The 20,941-nt window shown below is 39.3% G+C and overlaps 1 protein-coding gene across 9 annotated transcripts in view; it reads left to right on the top strand.

Annotated features, from left to right (window-relative positions):
- The window catches only part of ZNF521 (zinc finger protein 521), a 232,500-nt gene that overhangs the window by 205,324 nt on the left and 6,235 nt on the right, over nt 1–20,941 (top strand). The gene's annotated exons all lie outside the window — the stretch shown is intronic.

Here is a 20,941-nt window from a genome sequence, read left to right as displayed (position 1 = left end):
ATAATAACCAAAAGGACAATGAAAAAGAAGTAAATATTGAACAAGATCTGAAAACGATTTTGGATGAAGGGATTATTTACTATATATTAGCAATCTGCACTGCTTGTCTTGCAGTGAGAAGTGGTGGTGTGTTATTCCTGATGTGATATTAAACTTTCAGACAGCAGCAGCAGATTGTTTTTGAAGTATTTTGGTTTATGTTGCAGCGTTAGGATGGGCTGACAGAGGAAAAAAAAATCAGGGTCTCCGACTGTCTAGAGTTGGAACAAGGAGAAGTATGTGACTTTTTTTTGGAATGAAGAGATTTTTCTGCACTTTGGATTTTTCAGTGTTTTTTTAGTAATATGGGCCCCCCTTGCTAGGACATTGACTGAGCCATTCACAATTAATTTTGCTTTAGACCAGAGCTGGGTTTCATCTGATCAGCACAGTCCAAAGGCTTGTGAGGCATGTACACACATATGCCCCTTCAGTATTTCAGTTGCTGAAAGTTTTATGTACTGAAAACCTGATATTAATGTTTGGCATCACAATATGGAATGTTTCTTTGGAAACAAAGAAATCAGAGCATCTAAACCAAGCATGAATTCATTGTGTGAGATACTGGTATTCATATATATTGCACTGAGTCTTCTCTTTCCTGATTTCTTTCTGCATGAAAACAATATGGAATAAAATTTTCCTGATAGCCTTCTCTACCTCTTGGTGGACCCCTAGGTCATGAGAGTTCCTTTAGTACCTGTGCTGTATCTCTCTACAATTTTTAATAGATCCAGATCTGTTTCATTTACTGTCCATAACAGACAGTGCATGCAAGCTCTGACCCAAAGTAAAGAGGAGGACAAAGAAAAGAAAAGAAAAAGTTGAACATTTAGGGGAAAAGTCAGTCATACCTAGTGATGGACAAGAAGAGGCAAGATTGAGTTTTGAAGTCAGAAAATGGTCTGGGTTGTGTAGAAAGTTATTGGACTTGTGGGAAAAATAAAGGAGAAACTGAGTGGAACAAGGAAAGGTCAGAAACTAATTTTGTTGTATGTGTTCCTTTCACAGCATGGGTTTTGCAGAATCATTTTCTTTGCTTTTTTATGGTTAAAATACTTACTGGGGCTTTTGCAAAATGTTTCAAATAAAGTGAAACCACCTTTTTAGTAAAAAGTATTTAAATATTTTAGGCTTACTGATTTTCACAAATTCTGTTGTTCATCGCTGGTTAATCAAAACAAGGGAGAACGGAGACTTGTGGACATCAGCAATTTCTGGAAAGAAAAGAGAGATTTTAGGGAAGAAAGACCAAAAGGGGAGGAAAAAGGAAAAAAGAAAAAAAAAAAAAAAAAAAAAAAGGAAATAAAAGAAGAAAAAAAACCCCCAACACTTAGCAAGAGAAAAGATGCAGGCATGCAAAAGACAATTATTAAAGAAAATAAGTTTTTATAGAAGAATTCAGAATGGATTTTAGAAAGGCAGAATAGCTTACTGGATTCTGAAGGTGCAAAATATACAGAGATCCAGATGTAGTTGTTACATGCACAACCACCTCCTTGCTGGTCTCATTTCAAAATACATGGAGTCCCAAGCAGCTGCCTTCAGCTTTTATATTATAATAAAACACGTTTTTCTGCTCACAATTCATACCTGCCCAAGACTGAGATTTTGCTTTCTCCATCTAAGCCTAGTCCATTAACACTTCAACATAACTAAAGCACCTGGTTTTCTAGTGAAGAGCACAAAAGGAGAGACAAATTATGCTCTACATTGGCTGGATGACAATCAGTGTTGGTTGTTCCATGCTGCAGAAGGCTCTTAATAGACCACATCTCCATACCCTTAGAGACAGACTCTCTCTGGCTTATCTACACTTGCAAAAAGGAAAAGGTATTAGTTTTCTTATTCGCTTAATTCGTTATGTTTATTATTTTAATTAACTTGGATAGCCCCACCCCAGTCAAGAATTCATTATGTTTAAAAAAACACAGCACCAGCCTTCATGCCATTTGCATTTATTTGTTGGGATCACTGCCTTTATGGCCTTACCTCCAGTCAGCTACTCAGACTGCAGAAAGGGCAGCAGAGCACACAGGCAGAGCAGTAGACGTTGACCTTTGGAGTCTGCTTTTGCTGAAAATGCATTGATCTCAAGCCCACTTTCATTTAAAACCTATTCTAGGAGGCATCTCTTTGTTCAGGCTACCAGCCAGCTGAAGCAGTGGAATCTTTGGCAACTGACCCCCAGGTTGTATTTCTTTATCCTTTCACATTATCGTGGTTTGTGCTGGGGCTTGCAGCATAACTGTGTATGTGTTGCCTCCATCAGGAATGGTTCCTTGCTTTTAATTTAAACATGCATCCAAAGTGCATCTCCCTTGCACAAGAGATGCTGATCATCTCCGACCAGAAGCCACAGACAGAACTCAATGGCTGTAGGGCAGAGCAAGAACATGAACAAGATAGAGCAGAGCAGAACACCATAGATAGAAGCCCTATCCACACACATAGCAGAGCTGATAATTAAAGGGAATGAATTCAGGAGTACAGAAAATAAATGCATAACAATGATTCTTGAATTGGTGCTTGGTCCAGTTCAGTTCTTTGCTTAGCATTTTCTGACTCCTGTTCCAGGAAGAGGAACCTAAGAATCACCTTGAGGAATCACCTTGTTAACAATCTTTTCAAAGCAAAAAACAAGTAGGACTCTCTTTAGAGGTTTCCATTATTTCATTTCAGACCCCTGCTAGGAATGCAAGACCATCCCATGGGAACACATTGTGGTGAGAGCAGGGAGTAAGCGACCGGTGTTGAAAATCAAGCCTGCAATGTATTGCTCAACCTTTAGGTTGAAATAATAAGTTTTTCTGGGAATTTGCTCTTTGTTTAAGATAATTTCTATAGTTCACCCTTCTCCCACCCCTTGCCACTTCCTTTAAATGGCTTTGTGCTCCATAGCTATTGAATAAGCATTAAATTTGTAGAGATAATACTTCCACAGAAAGTAAGCAAATGGAAACATTGTCTACCAGCCACAAGTTTATGTTATAAGAGTGTTCTGAGTTATGAATTTTAATATTCACCTGTTAAAAAGGCTTTGTGGTGTATTTATGTTGCTGAAATGTTGAAACAGTATGTCCTCAAAAAGTTTATTCTATAGAATGGTAAATTTTTAATAAGACGTTTAATACAATAAGAACTTTTCAGAAATAGGCTTGTAACAATCTTTAAAATCAAGAATATATCCCATCTAGATATCAGAGAAGGAAACTGTAAGGTAGGTGTAGTAATAGGGTGCCTAGATGTCTCCCAGAAGGTGAAACACATCTACCTGAACATCTGGAGTATTGGCATGCAGTTCTTTATGCAGAGTGAATATAACTAAAACAGTTTTCTCAATCCATCATCCATAATACTGAATGTCTAATTAATAAGGAAGTAAAGAAACTTATTGCTAATTTAACTTCATATTGAATTTTCATTAAATTATTATAAAGTACTATGCCTTTTAAAACTTGCCTTACTTGTCCTCACACTATTTCCAGTGCCTGTTTCTTTTACTTTAGTCCGTGGGCTTAGTCTTAGCTGTTTGAACTTGTGTATTTGTTCTTCCTTTGTCCCTGATCAGGAGTAGACATTCCTTTCCTATTTCCAGTCCTAGTGTTATTTCCATAGTTAACACAACCTACCATGGTGTTTGTGGGAAGGAATGAGACACACTTCTCAGATGTTAACCAAAGTGACTGGACTTATTTTACATTTTTTTAGATGTTGCTGGGTCAGAGAGCTACCAGTGTCTGGCAGAATTGCTGAATAATTGTACAGGTTTTATCAGTGTTTCATCAGTGATGCTAGCTAGTTCTGAATATGATACTAGCCAAGATTACATGGCCTCTCAGGACCATTTCACCCAGTACAAAAATTATCTCTTTTTACTGAATTAGAGCATTAACTTAACATTTTGTGTCTAATAATTAGTTGCCCCTGGGGTAGTTAAGTGTCCCCACTTTACAGACATGAAAACTAGGGCAAGAAATAATTAGATCAGCAGTTACTTCCCATCCTGTTCAAAAGGGACCTGGCCGCAGTGATTCACGCCCTTGCTGCTTCCCGTCTGGACTCCATCAGTGCAGAATACCTGGGCATGGAGCCATCAGTCTGTAGGACATTCCAGTTATTACAGAGAGCTGCAGCACTGATCCTCAGTAGCAGCAGAAACCAGACATATATTCACAGAAACCAGATATATATTCATTCTGCTTTCTTGCTGTCTACCCTGCTTTCCTACATGTTTGTCCAGTTGTGCCTGACTCACTCCTTAATATTCTTGGTGGATTGGGTCTGGCACATGTCAGAGATGACTGAAAAGTTCTTATCATTTGGTAACAAAGTAGTAGTTGACAGTCCTGCTTTGTGAGTGTTTTTATCAAAAAGCTGAAGCTTGTTTGCACAAGAGCTAGAACTTTCTCACAGGCTGACCTGGGAGCATGGATCCCACTCACATGGCTAAGACCACAGCAGTTCCCTTTTACCATGAATGTGCTCAATTTCTTTTAGGAACAGGGTGCATGTAAATGTTCCAAAGGCTCCCTTCTCTCATACAAACATGTACCTGCATGTAGATTTATAAACCTTCCCCAAAACTTCCACCCACAACAACAGAGCTCTTCCAAAATGAAATACACAGTACCTTCCCCAGGGAAAGGATGAAAGAAAGAACGAAGCACTCATAGCAGATGTTCCTCATGTCACTTAAAACAGCAGGAGAAACATTCCCATCTCCCTGTACAAGTAGCTGAAGCAAAACAGGGCAGAGGCAGTGTATAAGAGTCTCCAGAAGTTTTATGTATCTTTATGTGCAGGATGCTCAGTTTTAACATTTTCATGCTCAAAGGCTAGTACTACTCACACTAACCTTCCAGTTTTTTCTCATTTCCTTAAGAGATAAACTTTTCAAAGATCTCTGCATTGTGAAATGCTCCAGAAGTTCCCAACATTTTTAAAATACCTTTAAAATACCCTTAGCCTGAGCTAGAGCAAAACTAAGCAAGCTCTAGACTATTTCAAGAACTAAAAGACTTGACTGAGAACTTTAGTGGAGACAATAGCACAGCTGGAATTCAAATGCTCATTCAAATTTTCTCATTTGGGGATCAGCTAAAGAAAACTGATAATTGCCATAGGTTGGGGTTGTCTCCTTGTGGCAGAGTCATTCTGGGGGTCAGCTGGGCGGGAGCTTGGTATGGAAGCAGCATCAGCCATGCCAGCATTGGTACCATACATCCACTTCCATATAGCACCGTTTTGCCAAGGCCCTCACAGTAGCTGAGTCTGTGTACCGTGCAGGTCCCAACTGCGAGCCTTCCATGACAGCAGGGTAGACCATGAATAATTTATACTCTTTACACAAAAACAGGGACAAAACTTTCAAACCTGCAGGTAAAGTTAGATTTTTCAAGGATGTTTTCTTCACAAAGAAAAGTCCTAAAGCATTTTTTAAAATCTCTGTTAAATCTCTAGGTCCCCAAATTCTTAGGGTGAGGAGTGGAACACAGATGCTGGCTGTCTAGGCAGGGAATAACTTAGTCAGCTCTTCTTAAAAAGAAGTCTACCTGAAATGCAATTAAAAATCAAAGCTTTAGGCCAACATTTTCAAAGTCAATGGCCTATTTCTGAGAGGGTGCTGAGCACCTCCAGCTGTAGTCAAGGCCAGTGCAAGATGCTGGTGCTGAGTACATCAGTAAATCAGGTCATAAATGCCTGAAGTTAGGACCCTTGATAAAAGCTTAGGTGCTGAGCAGCCATAGCTTGGTTTAAGGTTTCAGCAAAACACCTTTGATGCCTAAATACAGGTGCCACATTCAATAATGTTGGCCCTAGACCTTAGCAGGCTATCAGGTTGTTTTTGTCAGAGCAAATGCCCAGAACCTGGGAGAACTGGATTCAGTTGTGAGGTCTGGTACCAACTTGTTCCACCTAACCGTGCCCCCTCTCTATCTCGTGAGTGGGAATGATGATAAGATGCATGCCAGAAATATTAGGATTATAATAAATGCCTATGTTTTGAGGGAACTAGATAGAGCTGCATGCCTTGCAAATATTAGTTCAAGTGCTTTTTTTTCCTGAACCTTTAAGTGCTTTCTGTTTCAGATGGCTATATGGATATTAGTATACACCAATATGTGCACTGAGTATTTTTCCGTATCTGCCAAGATGTAAAAAATTCAGGCTTGTGTTCTTGAGACTGATTTCCCTAGAAAGGACAATTATTGTCTTTGCAAAGTTTCCCAAAAAGTCAGTCCAGAGAAGAATGGTGGAGGCACTCAAACATTAGGTCTTTAAGGACATACCTTTAAACCGTTTCTTCTTCATGTCTTTTACTTCAATGTCAAAAAAAGTTTAAATACTGAAAAAAATCACCTTTGAATTCCCTTGCAGTGCTCCTTCCCTCCTGGGTTTTTGAGGGTTGTTACGGCCATATTAGGTTTTCATGCAGTAATTCTTTTCTAAAAAAGAAATTTCCAGGTTTGGAGCTTGTGAGTTCACCCGCCTTTGATTGGTCTATTCAAATGTAAACACTCCCTGTGGGTACTTCTTTAGTTCATGAATATTTATAGCACATTGCAAAGCCCACCAAGCCCAAAGTGCCAGAGTTTTTCAGGGACCGTTTTGATTTCACTAAATAGTGCTTGACAAAGATGGGCTGAGCATTAATGGTTCGCATAGGTCTCAACATCCAACTTCTACTTGTAACTCTGCATGCAACAGTCATCCTGTGGAACTTCAGCATTTTTTCCTGTAAATAACCAGGAAATAATGTGTTCACAACATCTCTTCTATATTCCCTGAGAGAACGTTCCCTGAAATTTACAGAGAAATTTCTGGAGCAATTGAATCATAATTATAGGTTTGTTTTTGCAGGTGCCTGAGTGATATTATTGATGAAATTACAAAACTAATTGACAAAGACAGCCTAGCAGTTAAGTAATGAATCTTGTCTTTAAAGAAAACATTTTAATCTTAAAAAGAAATTAAGACTTAAGAAATGGCAAAGGATTGGAAGCTAAATATACTGTCCAAAATAAATATTGAGCTACACCCACAAAGTACTAATACAAAAATAAGCAAAAACGTATATTTCTTCTCTTTCAAGGGAGATAGTAATACATTATGTTTATATCATACATAAATATGTATGTGCTTGAGTATATGTTCCTATTTTGCCTGCTCCTTCCTGTTTATGCTCTTGTGTTTTCGTAGTCTTTTTGTAAAACATAGGTATCTCTTTTCAAAAAAACCAACAGTAGAGATAAAAAGGGTTAACCCTTACTTTGGATCTGTTGTCCTTATGGTCAACATTAAAGAGATTTTGCAGAATCAGGCAATGAAGTTTGTAATCCTTGTGACTGCAAAGGCTCTGTGTCATGCAAATATATTAAGTGAAGTTTGTTGTCTCCAGTTCTAAAGAAGCACCCCATGACAATCAGAAGTTAAGCTCCACTGTCCCTTTGTCTTTAAAATGTTGATTCTTAAACGTATCAATGACATGACATGTCAACATTAATATCAAGATTTCTGATTGTTTTAGCAAGTGGAACGGTGAGATGTGCGAGATTTCAGCCTAGAGAAGCAAATGAAAAGTTGCTGCAGAAAGGAGAATGCACCAAAAGGCCAGAAGAAGAAAGAAAGAAATGTCAAAGGAGTAGAAGAGAAGTAGAAAGGAGATTATGGGGCAAAGAAAGAAAGAAGTTGGAAAAAATAGTGCTTGGGAAGGAAAACATTTTTTTCTGCTGAGTGATAATGCTAAGAATGATAAGGTGCTTGTAAAAGTAAATCATGATCATAATAAGGGGAAGTTCAGTTATTACATAAAGACCAATTTCTAACCCTAGTCTTTGTAGATACCTACGTGAACATCAGGGAGTTCTGTTGTAGATTGAGAGAGGGGAAAGCAGTAAATGTATTCCCTGACCCACAAATAATCATTAGAAGTGAAATTCTGCCCTTTGCAGAAAATGAGGTTTTATTATCTGTGCCCTGGATATTTCAGCCCACACCTTGCCATTAGTCAGTTCAGTTGGCTCATACACCTGGAGCAAGCATAAGAAATAAGCACTCTGTTTGCATTTGAATAATTTCCCTGGTAGATCAGTTCAGTTCTCTTAACTGTCCATCCATTAATTTTGTGCTAATGTAGTTGATATCGATGACTGATTTTCTGTGCTAAACAGGAAGCGCCACTTCTTCATTTTAGGACGTGTTCCTTCCTACAACTGCCCTGCTGTTAGCTACCAGTAGCTGCTGTTATATTATTTTTCATCTGGCCCAGAGCTGACAACAGATGGCCAACTCCGGGACTGCCATCAGTGTGACTTTATGAAGCATCCAGCTATGGTGTACTGAGGAGCTTCGTGGCCAGTTCTGCAAATCTGCCTCTCTCTCCCCCCTACCCTGCTGCTCACCCCCCTTACTCCATCCTCATGAATAAGCTTCTCATTCCTGGCTCCACCTTCCTCTGGTCCTGCAGTTTCCCAACAAGTGATGGCACAACATTATCACTGAATGTTTGCCACTTGAGGTCTGCCCCCTCTTCTCTCCACAGCACTGGCAGAAGGTTGCTGTGGCCCCCCAGGTACCTGAGCATCGTCACCCTTCCACAGTTTCAGTGTACTACTACATACATAGAGAGACTTGTAGCAAAAACTGTACCAACAAATGTTGTCTGAACTCTACCTTCTTCCATCACAGAGCTCAGCTCTGTAGCCCTTCATCTTCTTGAACTCCAGGGATTTTGGGGGAGGGTGTGTGTGGGAGGTGTGGAAGTTTGTGCTTTGTTTTTTTAAGACATGCTGCCATCCCAAGACTGAGTGTATTAAGTTAGAAGGGAGCTAAAATATCGATTAGAGACCCAAAGTGGACAAAAGTATAAAATTCACAAGCATCCTCCTGATTCCATTGACACATTAGATCCTTTGGAAAGCTGCTTCAAGTGGGTGGCTGCTGTGCATTTTGGAGAAAGATTTGTTTGCTCTTGACAGAATTTTCTAAAGCAAGGTACCTCCAGAGCTGAACCCGTATTTTAAGAGAAATTCACATTTGTATCCTTTATTGTGATATTTGCAGCAAGTCTACAGCTCCTAACAGTCTCTGCCCTCAAGCTATAAAGGAGTAAGGCTCCATTGTTGGAGAGAGAGCAGCCTTCTGTGTGAAAGGCTGAGATGTGGAAGGCAAGATGAATAGTGCTTAAAAGCAGCGCTTGCGGTGCTGTCATTTAGAACAGGAACACTGAGGATTTAAACGAAAGTGAAAGGCATGGTAAATGAATCCTTTAAAACTGGTCAAATTTTCAGCTGCCTAAAATAACAAGTTTTCTCCATTGATAGGTTCATTGAGTAGGAGGAAAGTTGGGAGGGGATGAATTCCCCCAGGGAGGAGGTGCAGATAGTTTGTGAAAACAAGGTGTGGTCAGTGATTCATTAAGAGACACATCCAGGAAACTCCAGTAAACAGCACTCTTGGCTCAAAAGTGGTGACTTCTTTTATTTTTTCTTCTTCCTTTTTATTTTTTTTTTCTCCTCCTCTCTTGCTCTTTTTTTTCCTTCTTTCTTTTTTTCTTTTTAGTGGAAAGAAAGAGCATCCTTAAATTTCTCCATTCCAAACATTAGTCAAAAAGACTCGCATGCAGATGGCTACACAACTGGAGCTGTTCATTACAAAACCCCAACCAGGAGGAACAGCTTTTAGGTTTAGCTTCTCTACCTCTTATTTGGGTCAGGTTCACCATTCTATGATCAAACTGAGGCTGAAACACCATTTTGGGTGGACAAAGTGCATTTTTGCAGCCTCTCATGGTCTTTTTTTTTTTTTAAGTTGAGCTGCCTTTGTGTTCAAAGCTGAAACTGAGCGTCCTCCACCCTGCTAACAAGGCAAGAAAGAAAGAGATGATTCAGTTCTCATGAACCAGTGCTGCTGAGTTACATTTCCACATGCAGCTTTAGTTGTTTATCTGTATTTTTCTAGTCTCATTTTGCAGTTGAATCACTAGACAGAGGCAGTGATCACGGGTGTGTAAATCTGCTTGAGGATATTCTGTGTCAGTGGATACCCTGCTCCCCCCTCCCTGTACATTGTGTGTATAAATGTGTGCTACCCAGTATAAAGAACCTGTGATATTGTTAAATATTAGTGGTGCATTTTGCTTCGCTTTGAGCTTGTAAAGGTGAAAGGTGATTGTGCAGGAAAATGGAACAGTATATTAGCCATGAGACAGGCACTAAGAACTCACTCCCATGCTCAGTTATAATTCATGACTGTACTGGTGGGAAGCCCTTATCCCTCTGTGGAGTTAATGCATCTCTACTGTAGCCTGCTGAGAGCACCCTGTGTCCCCTCCCACCATCTGTGCATTCACTTGTGTGCTTTCTCTCTCTCTCTTTGCTGTGAGATCTCTTGGTGTTAAAACTGTCAGGCTACTACTGCCTGGTAAAGGTGGCTTTATGATGTGTATTAATGTTGAATTGTCATTTAAAGGGTGAGGAGGTAGGAAAGGGATATGTTACCATTTGTTTTAAGCTCTTACTAGGAAACGCTGACGAGCAAATAGACAGAAAGGTAGATTTGTTACTTCAAACAGCAAATATCTCTGAACAGTGTTCGGAAATTACCACGATGTAGGGTAAGAACTATTGATGGCAAATGCACCTTTATTCCCAGTCTGGGCGTATTTTGCTCTTTCTTGGTACAGTGGATCACTGTTTCCCCATGTCAAGATCTGAACCAGTGGCATCATAAATTGAATAACATTTATTTACCTGTCAGCTGGCTTAGCTGACAGCTATTTTATTTTCTACAAGTTGATCTCCTCTTTTAGCTGGAAAACTCATGCGGGCTTCAAGTTAATTGCTTTTATGCTACCTGAGACTTGAAATTCATATGACCAATTGTTATAAGCTGGCACAATCCTACTTTAAAAAGGTAGTGTACAAAGATTTTGTATTATTATTATTGCTGTAAGGCACTGTCAGAAAACTGGTGAGACTGCCTTGCTTCAAAAGAGCTGAACTCGGTTCACAGAGGTTTGAGATGACGTTTTATCAACCTGGCACCTTACCACAATATTAGACTCAGAATATGGTTAAAAGACCATGTACTTGACTGTCAAAATAATATTAATTTGCAGTGCTTCGCTGAATGTAATCTGACGTAGTCTGTTGTTTGTATTCCTTGAAAACTTATAAATCAAATCCAGATCTGGAATAACAGTGTATGAACTTAACAGATGTGCTGCCATAAGGGACCTGCTATGTTATAAACTGCAGAAATGATGTTTTTCTATTTCAGATTCCTAGCTTATTCCAGGGAGATTTAGGAACCACAAAAGTAAGGTGGAAGGTCATGGATTAGGACGGTAGCACCCACCCAGCTCTTGACGTTGGGTGTAATTGTCAGGAAATCCACCTCTAATCTTTTTGTTATTCAGTCATAGCATCCTGCCGAAGCTCCCGAGCAAAAGTAGGGCAAGAATGACTCCAGTAGCTCTGTGTCCAGGTTTTCTTAGGTGAAAGATCACTTTGAGATGACACAGCTGAGTAGTCAGGCTGAAATCCTGGTTGGTATTTTATTAATTTTGCACCAAGATAAATCCTGAAATTCTGACAAACTCCATGACAGGTGAAATTCCTTCTTGCAGAATCTGCTCAGCAAGAGGCTGCTCATTTCGTTCTGTTCGGAGGCAGGCAACAGGAGGGCAGCTTTATAATCAGCCCTCAAAGGAGCCCTGGCCGCCCCAGAGCCTTGGACTGATTGAATAACTCCTGGGCCTCTTCCCCTAGGCCTCCATCAGCAGGGGTCCTGTGGAAAGCAATCTCCCGCAGACTGGCACTGAAGTGAGCTTTAAACTACTATTTTCTGCTCTCCAGAGGAGCCTGGAGTACTAAAAGATAGATGGACTGCAGATATTTTATGAGAAACTGTCAGAAGAAGAGCAGAGTAAATGTTTTTTTTTTTTTTCCCTTCTTCTTTGAGTCACACACTGCATCATTGTAGAATTTTTCCCAGATTTTTTTACAGTGAGAGTTGGAAATTAATTGGTTGCTAACCTTAATATTTCCTCCCTCCCTCTTCTTTTTTCCTTTTTCCTCTTCCCTCTTCTTCTCTTTTTCCTTTTTTTTTTTTTTTATTTCTTAAATATTCACTCAGAGGCCCTTTGCTTAACCACAGTTGCAGAAAATCAGCACCATTTGCACTGAAATATTTATAATGACAGAATGAAAAATTGGATTCATTTTCTGGCCTGTAGCCGAAGAGTCTGCAACTTTGCGGGGCATTGTTTAGCATCTCTCATTCCTTCCTTTCATTGGGGTCGTTTTCAGACACACCACACACACACGCTGCCCATGCTTCAGAGGAATGCTTAGAAAAACACAGAGCCATTTTAAGCTCAGCCTTGAGAAAACAACTCGTCCCTAACCTTGCCACCATTTGTGGGGGGGGAAAAAAAAAGGCAGCGGGGGGAGGGCTGTCGCTGAGAAGCGTGTAGAATCCTTCTTACTGGAGAGATTATAGAGGATGACATGCCATAATCTGTCCTCTACAGCAAAGCAGTGTAAGGCTGGAATTCAGCAAGTTGCTTTGGTGTGTTACAGGGGAGGCAGGGTGGACTAAAGACCAGGCTGGATAGCAGGATCTCTCCACTAATCCCTGTTCTGCCACCAATTCCCTCTGTGGTCTTGGGACGCTCATTTACCCAGGAAGGAAGAGGTTGTGAAAAGCTTCCTTTTCTTCTTCGACACAGACTGTGCCTGTAAAAATGCCCCGTGCTTCTTTGCACCACCAGAAGACAGGGGATGCTGGAACTGTACATATTTACTTCCCTTGCAGCAGTGGTGTGAAGGTGAAGTGGTTGATGTTTGCAAAGCGCTTTGAAAATGAAAGTACAGATCCTCAGGCTCCAATTTGCATCCCCTGCCAGTATAAAAGGTACCTTAGTCAGACAGCCACAGATTCCCTCAGTATGCAGCAATTCCTGTTTATTTTGCTAGCAAGTTCTGTATCACTCCCTTTTGGTCATCTAAGGTGTGTCTTAGACTGATGAATTCCAGGTATTTTTAATTGAGACAATCCACTGGGGGCTGTTACATGCTGGCATAAGTTTGGACTGTCTTCTGATTGCATTAACATGCACTGAGGACTATGGTGGCCCATGATTTGCATGCTTAGGTCACGTAGATTTACAAAAATATACAGTTGTTCTATAGGAATTAGTCTGATAACATCCACACTTTAGCAGGGAATGATAATTCTCTGCAGATATTGGACTGTTTTCCAGAAATTAACAGAGAAATAGATCTAGGAAAAGTGGTGATTTCAAAAACCCTTAGAAATTATTCTCTGGTGAGTTCTGTAGACTGTCTTGACAATTGTGTTAAGAAGCCCTGAAGAAGCCCTGTGGCCAGAATGTTAATCCGTGACACCTAAAAAGAGGTACCCAGACACTATACTGGGTCCCCTAAGAAAGTAGGTTGGGCACAGGGGTTGGATTCTACAAGGTGCTGAGAATCTCCTGAAAATGTAAGTGCCAGAAATTGGCTATCAAGGTTCAAAAACATCATCTTGCTGATTTCACCCATGTTGAATTTACAACCTGGCTTTATTGCTATTTGTGTATAGCACTGAATTCTAATCTCTGTTCCACATCACTCATCTGAGCACAGATTTTTTTTTTGTTTGATTTCTTCTCCTAGAGCTTCAAAATGTTGGCTCCTTCTCAGTGGTGCTAGGAGCACAGCCTGAGCAGGTGTGCCTATAGCACTAGGAAGGGACAGACATCTGCTGTAAGCATCAGCACAGCTCTGTTAACAGTGCACACTTTTCTGTGGTTTGTGAACAATGCATACTTTTTATCATTCAAAAGTTTCCTACCAACTTGCAGATCTGCCTTTTTACCATGTTCCCCCTGATATTTTGACAAGTCAGCCTGAAGTGATGAGCGTTCTGACACAAACTGTGTTGTGTCTTAGAAATTTTGCCTGCAGTTGTTTTACTGTAGTGTTGCTTTGATTTGAAAAGAAACTTTCTACAAAGTGGTGTGTTTTAGGATATAATGAAAAAATATTCCAATATTGTGCTGCATGTATTACAGAGATTTTCTGCTTAACCCTTATTACTGTTTTTTGGGTTGTTTTGGTTTTTTTCTTCATGTATGTAAATGGAGAACAGAACAATTTTTTTTTTCATTTTTACAGTTATTGAGAAACAAAAATAATGGAGACAAAGAACGTGCACTGTAGTTAAATATAGTAAATTTTATTTTAAATTGACATTTTTTGATGTGGATTGCTCTGACAATTTCATGACATTTTAAGGGAAAGCCATAGCCACTTAGCAAGCTCTTTCAGATCCAAAAGTATTTCTTTGGCTGAGCTGACCATATCACAAATATACAGGTATATAAAGCACCTTAAGATGCTGAAAAGATTTGCAGAGAGAATGGTCTGTATACCACAGTGAAATGACAGTACAGATCTTGCTGATGCTAATGATATGGTGCAAAACTCTTCCTGAACATCGAGGACTGTCAAGAGTCACCCCCAAAGGTTTTGTCTCATTGTTGAAGACAGCACCTTTCTGGGAAAACTGATTTTATTCCGTGCGCCTGAACTATTGGGTTGGTTTTGTTTTTCTGTTTGGAGTGCCAGTCTGTTTACTGAAGTTATTAGTTTATAAATTTTGCCAAAGTAAAGTAACTGTGAGAGCTTTAAATTAGAATAAGTGCCACTTCCATGTGGCAGGTTCCTTTGAGGACTGATTAGAAAGCAGGCCTCCTGTTGCCTGCCCCTTTATGCATGGCACTATTGCTCTGAGTACTTGTTTATAGCTTACCTTTGAATTTATATAAGTGTGTACTGTGGTATGATGAATTGCCCTCCAATAGCAAAGATTCTGCTTCTTTTGCTTTTTTTTTTTTTTTTTTTTTTTTCCTGGGATCAAGCTAATACTTTAAAGAGTTATTTTAATTAGGTGGGTTTTATTGTAATGAATGAAAATTAACTTGGAGTGGCAAATTCTGTAAGACTGTGAGGGTTATAGATTAGCCTCACCATAGCTACAGCACATCTTTTTGTAAAGGAATTAAACTTCTCTGTTTCAAACACCTCAGCCATAAACATAAGACAGCAAATGAGTGTAAGTGTTGTCTCCGGTTATTTTCCTCCTGAATGTCCTTCTTTTCACTTGATCAGAGGGCTTCCACACTGAAAACCAGTCCTACCAGGGAGCAAGGGGTGAAAGCAGCAGCTGCAGGAGGCTGGATCCCCTAGCAGGAGGCAGTCTAGGAAACAGGAGTACCACAGCATCACAAGCCAAACCCAGAAGGGATGGGGGGGGGAACATTTTTCCCACTGTCAGTGCAGGGTCAAGGCAGGATCTAATGACATGTCTGACTTGCAACGTGTCACTGGCTAGCTGTGTGACAGGAACCAGAATGACCAACCTCAAAGAATGACATTTGGTAGGAAGATGCTTCTTCTCTCTCAGGGAGAAAAGAAAAAGGCATAAAAGGATAGTTCTTTGTGTAGTACTTCTTGTTTGGGAGGAAGGGGAAGTTTTAAAATGTAGGAGTTGGACTTCACTGTCTTACCCCTTTTATAGGTTCTGGAAACAGGAGAAAGAGAGAGTAAAATTCCTTCTATTAATTGTGGTCACATTTCACACTTCTTTTACACAAATGCAAATTACAACATAACAGAAGACAATAGAGAATCTAGACTTCTTCATTTTACAGCCAACAACCACAATGACAAACATAAAATTTTATTTTCCTGGTACCACAGGTCAGTAAACACTCTGGGTTTATTTATTAACAGTGTATGCCCTTACAGAATTTAGAGAGGTGGTGACTGTTACAAAGGACAAAATAGCATTCTGGTCTCTCTAAACCTTTACAAGATGGGGTTTCTTGAAATGAAAAGCACACCAACAAGATTGCTGTAAGAACACAATGTTTCAGCACAGAGTTCTTAACTGCCCAACTAGCTACCAGCTATGAAGGGATAATAATTGTCTTTATTTTCTTTTCCAGCAAGTAGATTTGTAATTCACACACACTTCAAGACTGCCACATAAGCACTGCCCCAGTTCCTACTATTCCTTGTTTGAAGAGCTATAGGAATAAGGACTACAAGATGTCCAAGATGGGCTGGCATAGTAACCAGCTGTGAAGGAACTCAGAGAGCAAAAGCCGTGGGGGCCTCTGCTTATCAGCTCAGAAATCTTTGGCTGTTGCAGTCAAATCTGCTCAATCTGGCTTTCCTTGCAAACTGTCTTAAAAAAAAAAAAAAAAAAAAAAAAAAAAAAAAAAAAAAAGATGTACCAGCGTGCAGCAAGATTTGGGGGCATTTAGAGCAGGAGGAGAGATAGCAGAACTCTCTAGTTTTTGGGGTTTTTTTCCTACTCATTTTGTAATTGTCATACTGTGAAGGAGGGGATATATTTTCACTTGTGTTCCAAAATGTACCTCAGTCCATTTATACATTGTCTTAATTGGGTGTGTGTACACTTAGGAGCTGGATAACTAATAAATATAATCTCCTTTTACAAAGGCCAGATTTGCTGATTTTAAAACTGGGGTGGTTAAGGATTTCCTTTTAACTGAGTGAACATAGAGTTAGTTGCTTTGAGGTAATCTCAGGCTGATCCCTAACCTCCTGTGTGCTGAATGATGTTGTACAAGGTCCAACATGCCACCTGGCAATGTGCAAGGAATCCATATTCCAGGCTGTCCCTTTGTCACCTGACCAGCACAATGCCCAGAGTTATGTCATGAGGTAGGGAGGCAAACTCAGCAATCAATACAAGTGTGGGATGCATTTGTCCATATAATAAGAGTGCAGACAAGTTTCAGTGCTTTCCTTTCAGTCTCTAATTTGTAATTTCACTTGTAATTTTGTTCAAAGGAATTCTTGTACATGCACCTGTGGAAAGCTAGAAAGGATCATTGTTTTAAAGGTTGCCCTTTGCATATAAATCACAGCTCTGTGTGCTTCCTCATTTTAATTGGGTGACCTTTTGAATCCTATGGACAGGCACTTAAATTCTGGACCTGCCAGTGTTTAAGATTTGAAATCAATTCATGATCCAGGCTTTAAAATTAAAAGAAAATAAAAAAAAAGATATTGAAGAAGAAGATCCTCTTGGACTCTTCTCACAACTCATAGGAAATTTCATTGCTGATAAAATAGATGTGTGTAAAATTTAGATTCATTTGTCAGTTTAATGACAAATTGGGAAAAGACCTAGCAGGATTTAGTGAGTATGAGAAAAACAGGAGAACCAAAAATAAGTAATGTTTCCAACAGGACATTTCTGTGCAATTATCAATGTAAGCTTCCATTATTTGTCACTAATTACTGCACTGAGCTGTTAAATATTTAGTACTAGTTTGTTTAATTGGGTTTGACCTATAAAGGAATCTGTACATAGCCTAACTCCAGTTCCAGGGGCCAGTTTCACATTCTCAGGTAGGAAAATTCCTATTCATGCTAGATGAATACATATTGTTAGATAAGGATTTTTGCTGTTTGAGGGTTTTTTACCTCTCTCTCCTCCACAGATTTATTCGTCTTTGAGGTATCTAAAATTAGAGCACTAAGTAGGAATGCTGCTCATGGATGTAAAATGGGAGGGAGGTTAAACTTAAACTTGTTTACAAATGTTGTAGTTTAGGAAGCACCAGCATGATAAATTAAACATAACAAGGAAAAAAAATTAAAACAGAGCAACAACTAACCCATGAACATATGTGTCTGTAAAACACTGACTTAATTCCTGAATATCTTATTAGATTAGATCTTATTATCAAAGCTTGTTGTCCCCTGTTACTCTGTTGTACAATAGCTGCAGAAAAATCTGGATTTGTTCAGCTTTGAGTTCTGATTGCTCTTTGCCTTGCTATGTCTGACACAGTGAAGAGAATTCTGGCTGCGAATTCTGGCTGCAAAGAGTGTGCAAGAATCAATGAGCAATATTCACTTTGTTTTAAACCCTACAGGCCTGGCTCTATTCTCACTTTTCCCTGTCTTGAACATCCCCTGGTTTCAGAGGAGTTTCTTTTAATTTATACCAGGGTAATCATAACCATATTCTAAAGTAATAAGACTTCTCATATATTTCTCAGAAGTGCCTCCTTTTGCCTTTTTTGTTTGAGCTTTTATTTCTACTTAATGAACAATTTTCTTATTGGGGAAGAATGCTTGTGTATTAATTTTAAACATTTGTAGTATCACAAAAGCCTCATTTTTCTACAAACAAGATTTAGACCTGCATCCTGATTAGCACTGAAGCCTGTTTTCTGCATAAAAGAAAAGGACAGATTCCCAGTTTCAGGGAATTGCTGTGACCATGTCCTAACCATTACCTTCTCTCCCCATCACCACCATCTTATCATTTATGTGGCTAATACACGCACCTTGCCCATGCAGGTAGGCCCACCTTACCTGAAATGGAAGGGGTTGTTGTAGGTTTCATTGCATTTCAATAAACACCAAACAGGGCAAGGGAGGCTTAGGGAAGTCTCTTGAATAACACCATAGGTTATAACAGCCTTGGAGCTGCTCTGCTTTATGTCAGAGACTTAACCAGGAGACCTGTGCCAACACTTGTAATGAAGAAGGTACACGGATGGTGAACAGACACCTGTGTTTGTGTCTGTTCTCTTCTGGTGACAACGCTGAAACCCTTACTTTGCTGTACCTAGGAATATATATCATACTTTTCCATATATCAAATCTGTGATATATGTACTCACATATAAGAATAAACCCAGGAAGGAATAATTGACATTTTATTAGTGACTTACTGGAAGTCTCTTAACACCAAATTGGTAGTAGGGCTTTTGCTTGGTTTTGGTTTTGGTTTTAATTTTCTGTTTTCATCCCTGAGAACATGCTATCCAATTTGAGATTCTATGAGTTGTTGTTTTTTCTGGCCCAGACAGTAATGCAGGAGTAGGAGAACCAGAGCACTGAAAATTTTACATAAATACAACAAACAGTGCAATCTGATTAGCAGTCTTGCCATCTCAGAGACATTAATATAATATCAAATCACATGGGTTAGGTGAACTAGTTTATATGAACAAATGCAATTCAGTGTAGGCTTTCCTAAATTATTATTGTCAACAGTGGTCAATCATGACCTCAGATGACCATTTAATTGGCCATCATGTCTGAGAACAGACCTGATTCTCTAAAGCTGGTAAACATTAACTCGCCACACATAAGTGGCATTTATGGGAACACAGATTCTCTTGGGATTTGGCCCCTTCTCTGTTGTGGAAATCGCTCTGTTTTAGTTCAGATCAAATGCTTATTTCCTTGAAAATCTCAAGTTTCAGCGACTGTATTTTGTTAGGTCTGTGCTGGTGATCAGACTTGGCCTGGATGAAACTCCATGCCTATTTCCCTGCGTTTAGAAATTATTTGGTACTCCTCCTGCCCTGCCAGCTTCAGGGACACCTTGCCTGGAATTTTTTCTGTTATGTTCATACCTCCAAAGTCTCCATTTATTTTTCTACTTTTCACCTGTGAAAAACTGTTATATGTCATCTCCTTTCCAGCTCCCTCTTTTGCACAGCTTAAGTGTGACTGTTGAAATCTGAATATATATTTACTTTTGTGTCAGAAACATTGTAATTACCATGATTAAACACATCAGAAACATTTTTTAGTTTCAAGATTTCAGACACTAAGTTAAATTTGTAGCTTGCATTTTATGAAAGGAAGGGAGAGACCTGGAAGACAATCTATGTTCACGTTATCTGTTGATGAGCTTTCATTGAAGTACTATTTTTTTATTTCACACGCTATGTGAAAAATGCAGAAATGTTTAAAATCTGAGTGTTCAGTGGTGTTCTGTCAGTACAATTAAGCATAGAAAGGCCAAAACCTTCAGTTAATTTATCTGGTGGAGGTGGAACATGGAAGTGGTTACCCTTACTATGGAAACACAAATCCCACCTATACTATATTTTTACCTATACAGCTGCTGAGCCCGAGAAGCCCATGTTAAAGAATCTTAATTGCTTGCAGCAGCAGTGGAGCCAGAGCCTTAATGTTTGGGGGCATTGAAAGTAAGTTTACTGCTTTCAAATACTTTGAAATGGCCCAGATATTCTACTGAAACCAGCTCCTGACTATGCAGATTTGGTTTCATTTGTGTTTTGGGGCTGGCTGAGCCTCTTCCTCTCCTGGGATGAGCATCAGGAAAAAAAAATCCTAACCCTGAGGTCTGTGAAGCTGTGAAATAGTTTCCCAAGAGGAGCATTGGAAGCTCTAATTAAAATTGGACTAGGCAAAACACTTGAAATTACACTATAGGCAATAATCCAACACTGGCAAGATGGGTGGAGAAAATGCCCTAATGGGTCTTTTCTGTCTTTAAATTCTATGAATTCTTGTTCTTCTCTTTTATTATGCTATTTCACCTTTTTCTTTAATTGTGACACGATGTCAACTAGGAAGTATTATAAGATGATATTGTGAGCTGAGTAAGATGATGTTAAATGTCAAAAGAAAATGCAACAGTTTCTCTGCAGATTCACAGTGATTATATGGAGACAAGAAAAAGAGAAACGGACTGTAAGCAAGGGACATCAGTGCAGTGTTTCTGATCTGCAAGACAGTGGCAAATGCCTGCAATATACATGTTTATCATTTTGACATTACATTTCATATTCTCTGCTTGTGAAGAATAACCCCGTTCCACCAAACCTATCACAGGTGTGCAAAAATCTTTTACTGTAACTGTGTACATCACTCAGATTGCTGGACACATCTTCCATCCAAATGTTTCAAGTATCCCCAAAAGACCTGGACTAAATAATATCTTTTTACATCTTAATTTATAATATGTATGTAATCTTAGTATCTCACAAATCTAAACATCTCATCAATTCAGTCTTGTG

This window comes from Heliangelus exortis, chromosome 2 (genome assembly GCF_036169615.1).
Source record: "Heliangelus exortis chromosome 2, bHelExo1.hap1, whole genome shotgun sequence".
Taxonomy (NCBI): domain Eukaryota; kingdom Metazoa; phylum Chordata; class Aves; order Apodiformes; family Trochilidae; genus Heliangelus; species Heliangelus exortis.
Note: the sequence above shows the minus strand (reverse complement) of the source record. Positions and strands in the feature narration are given on the sequence as shown.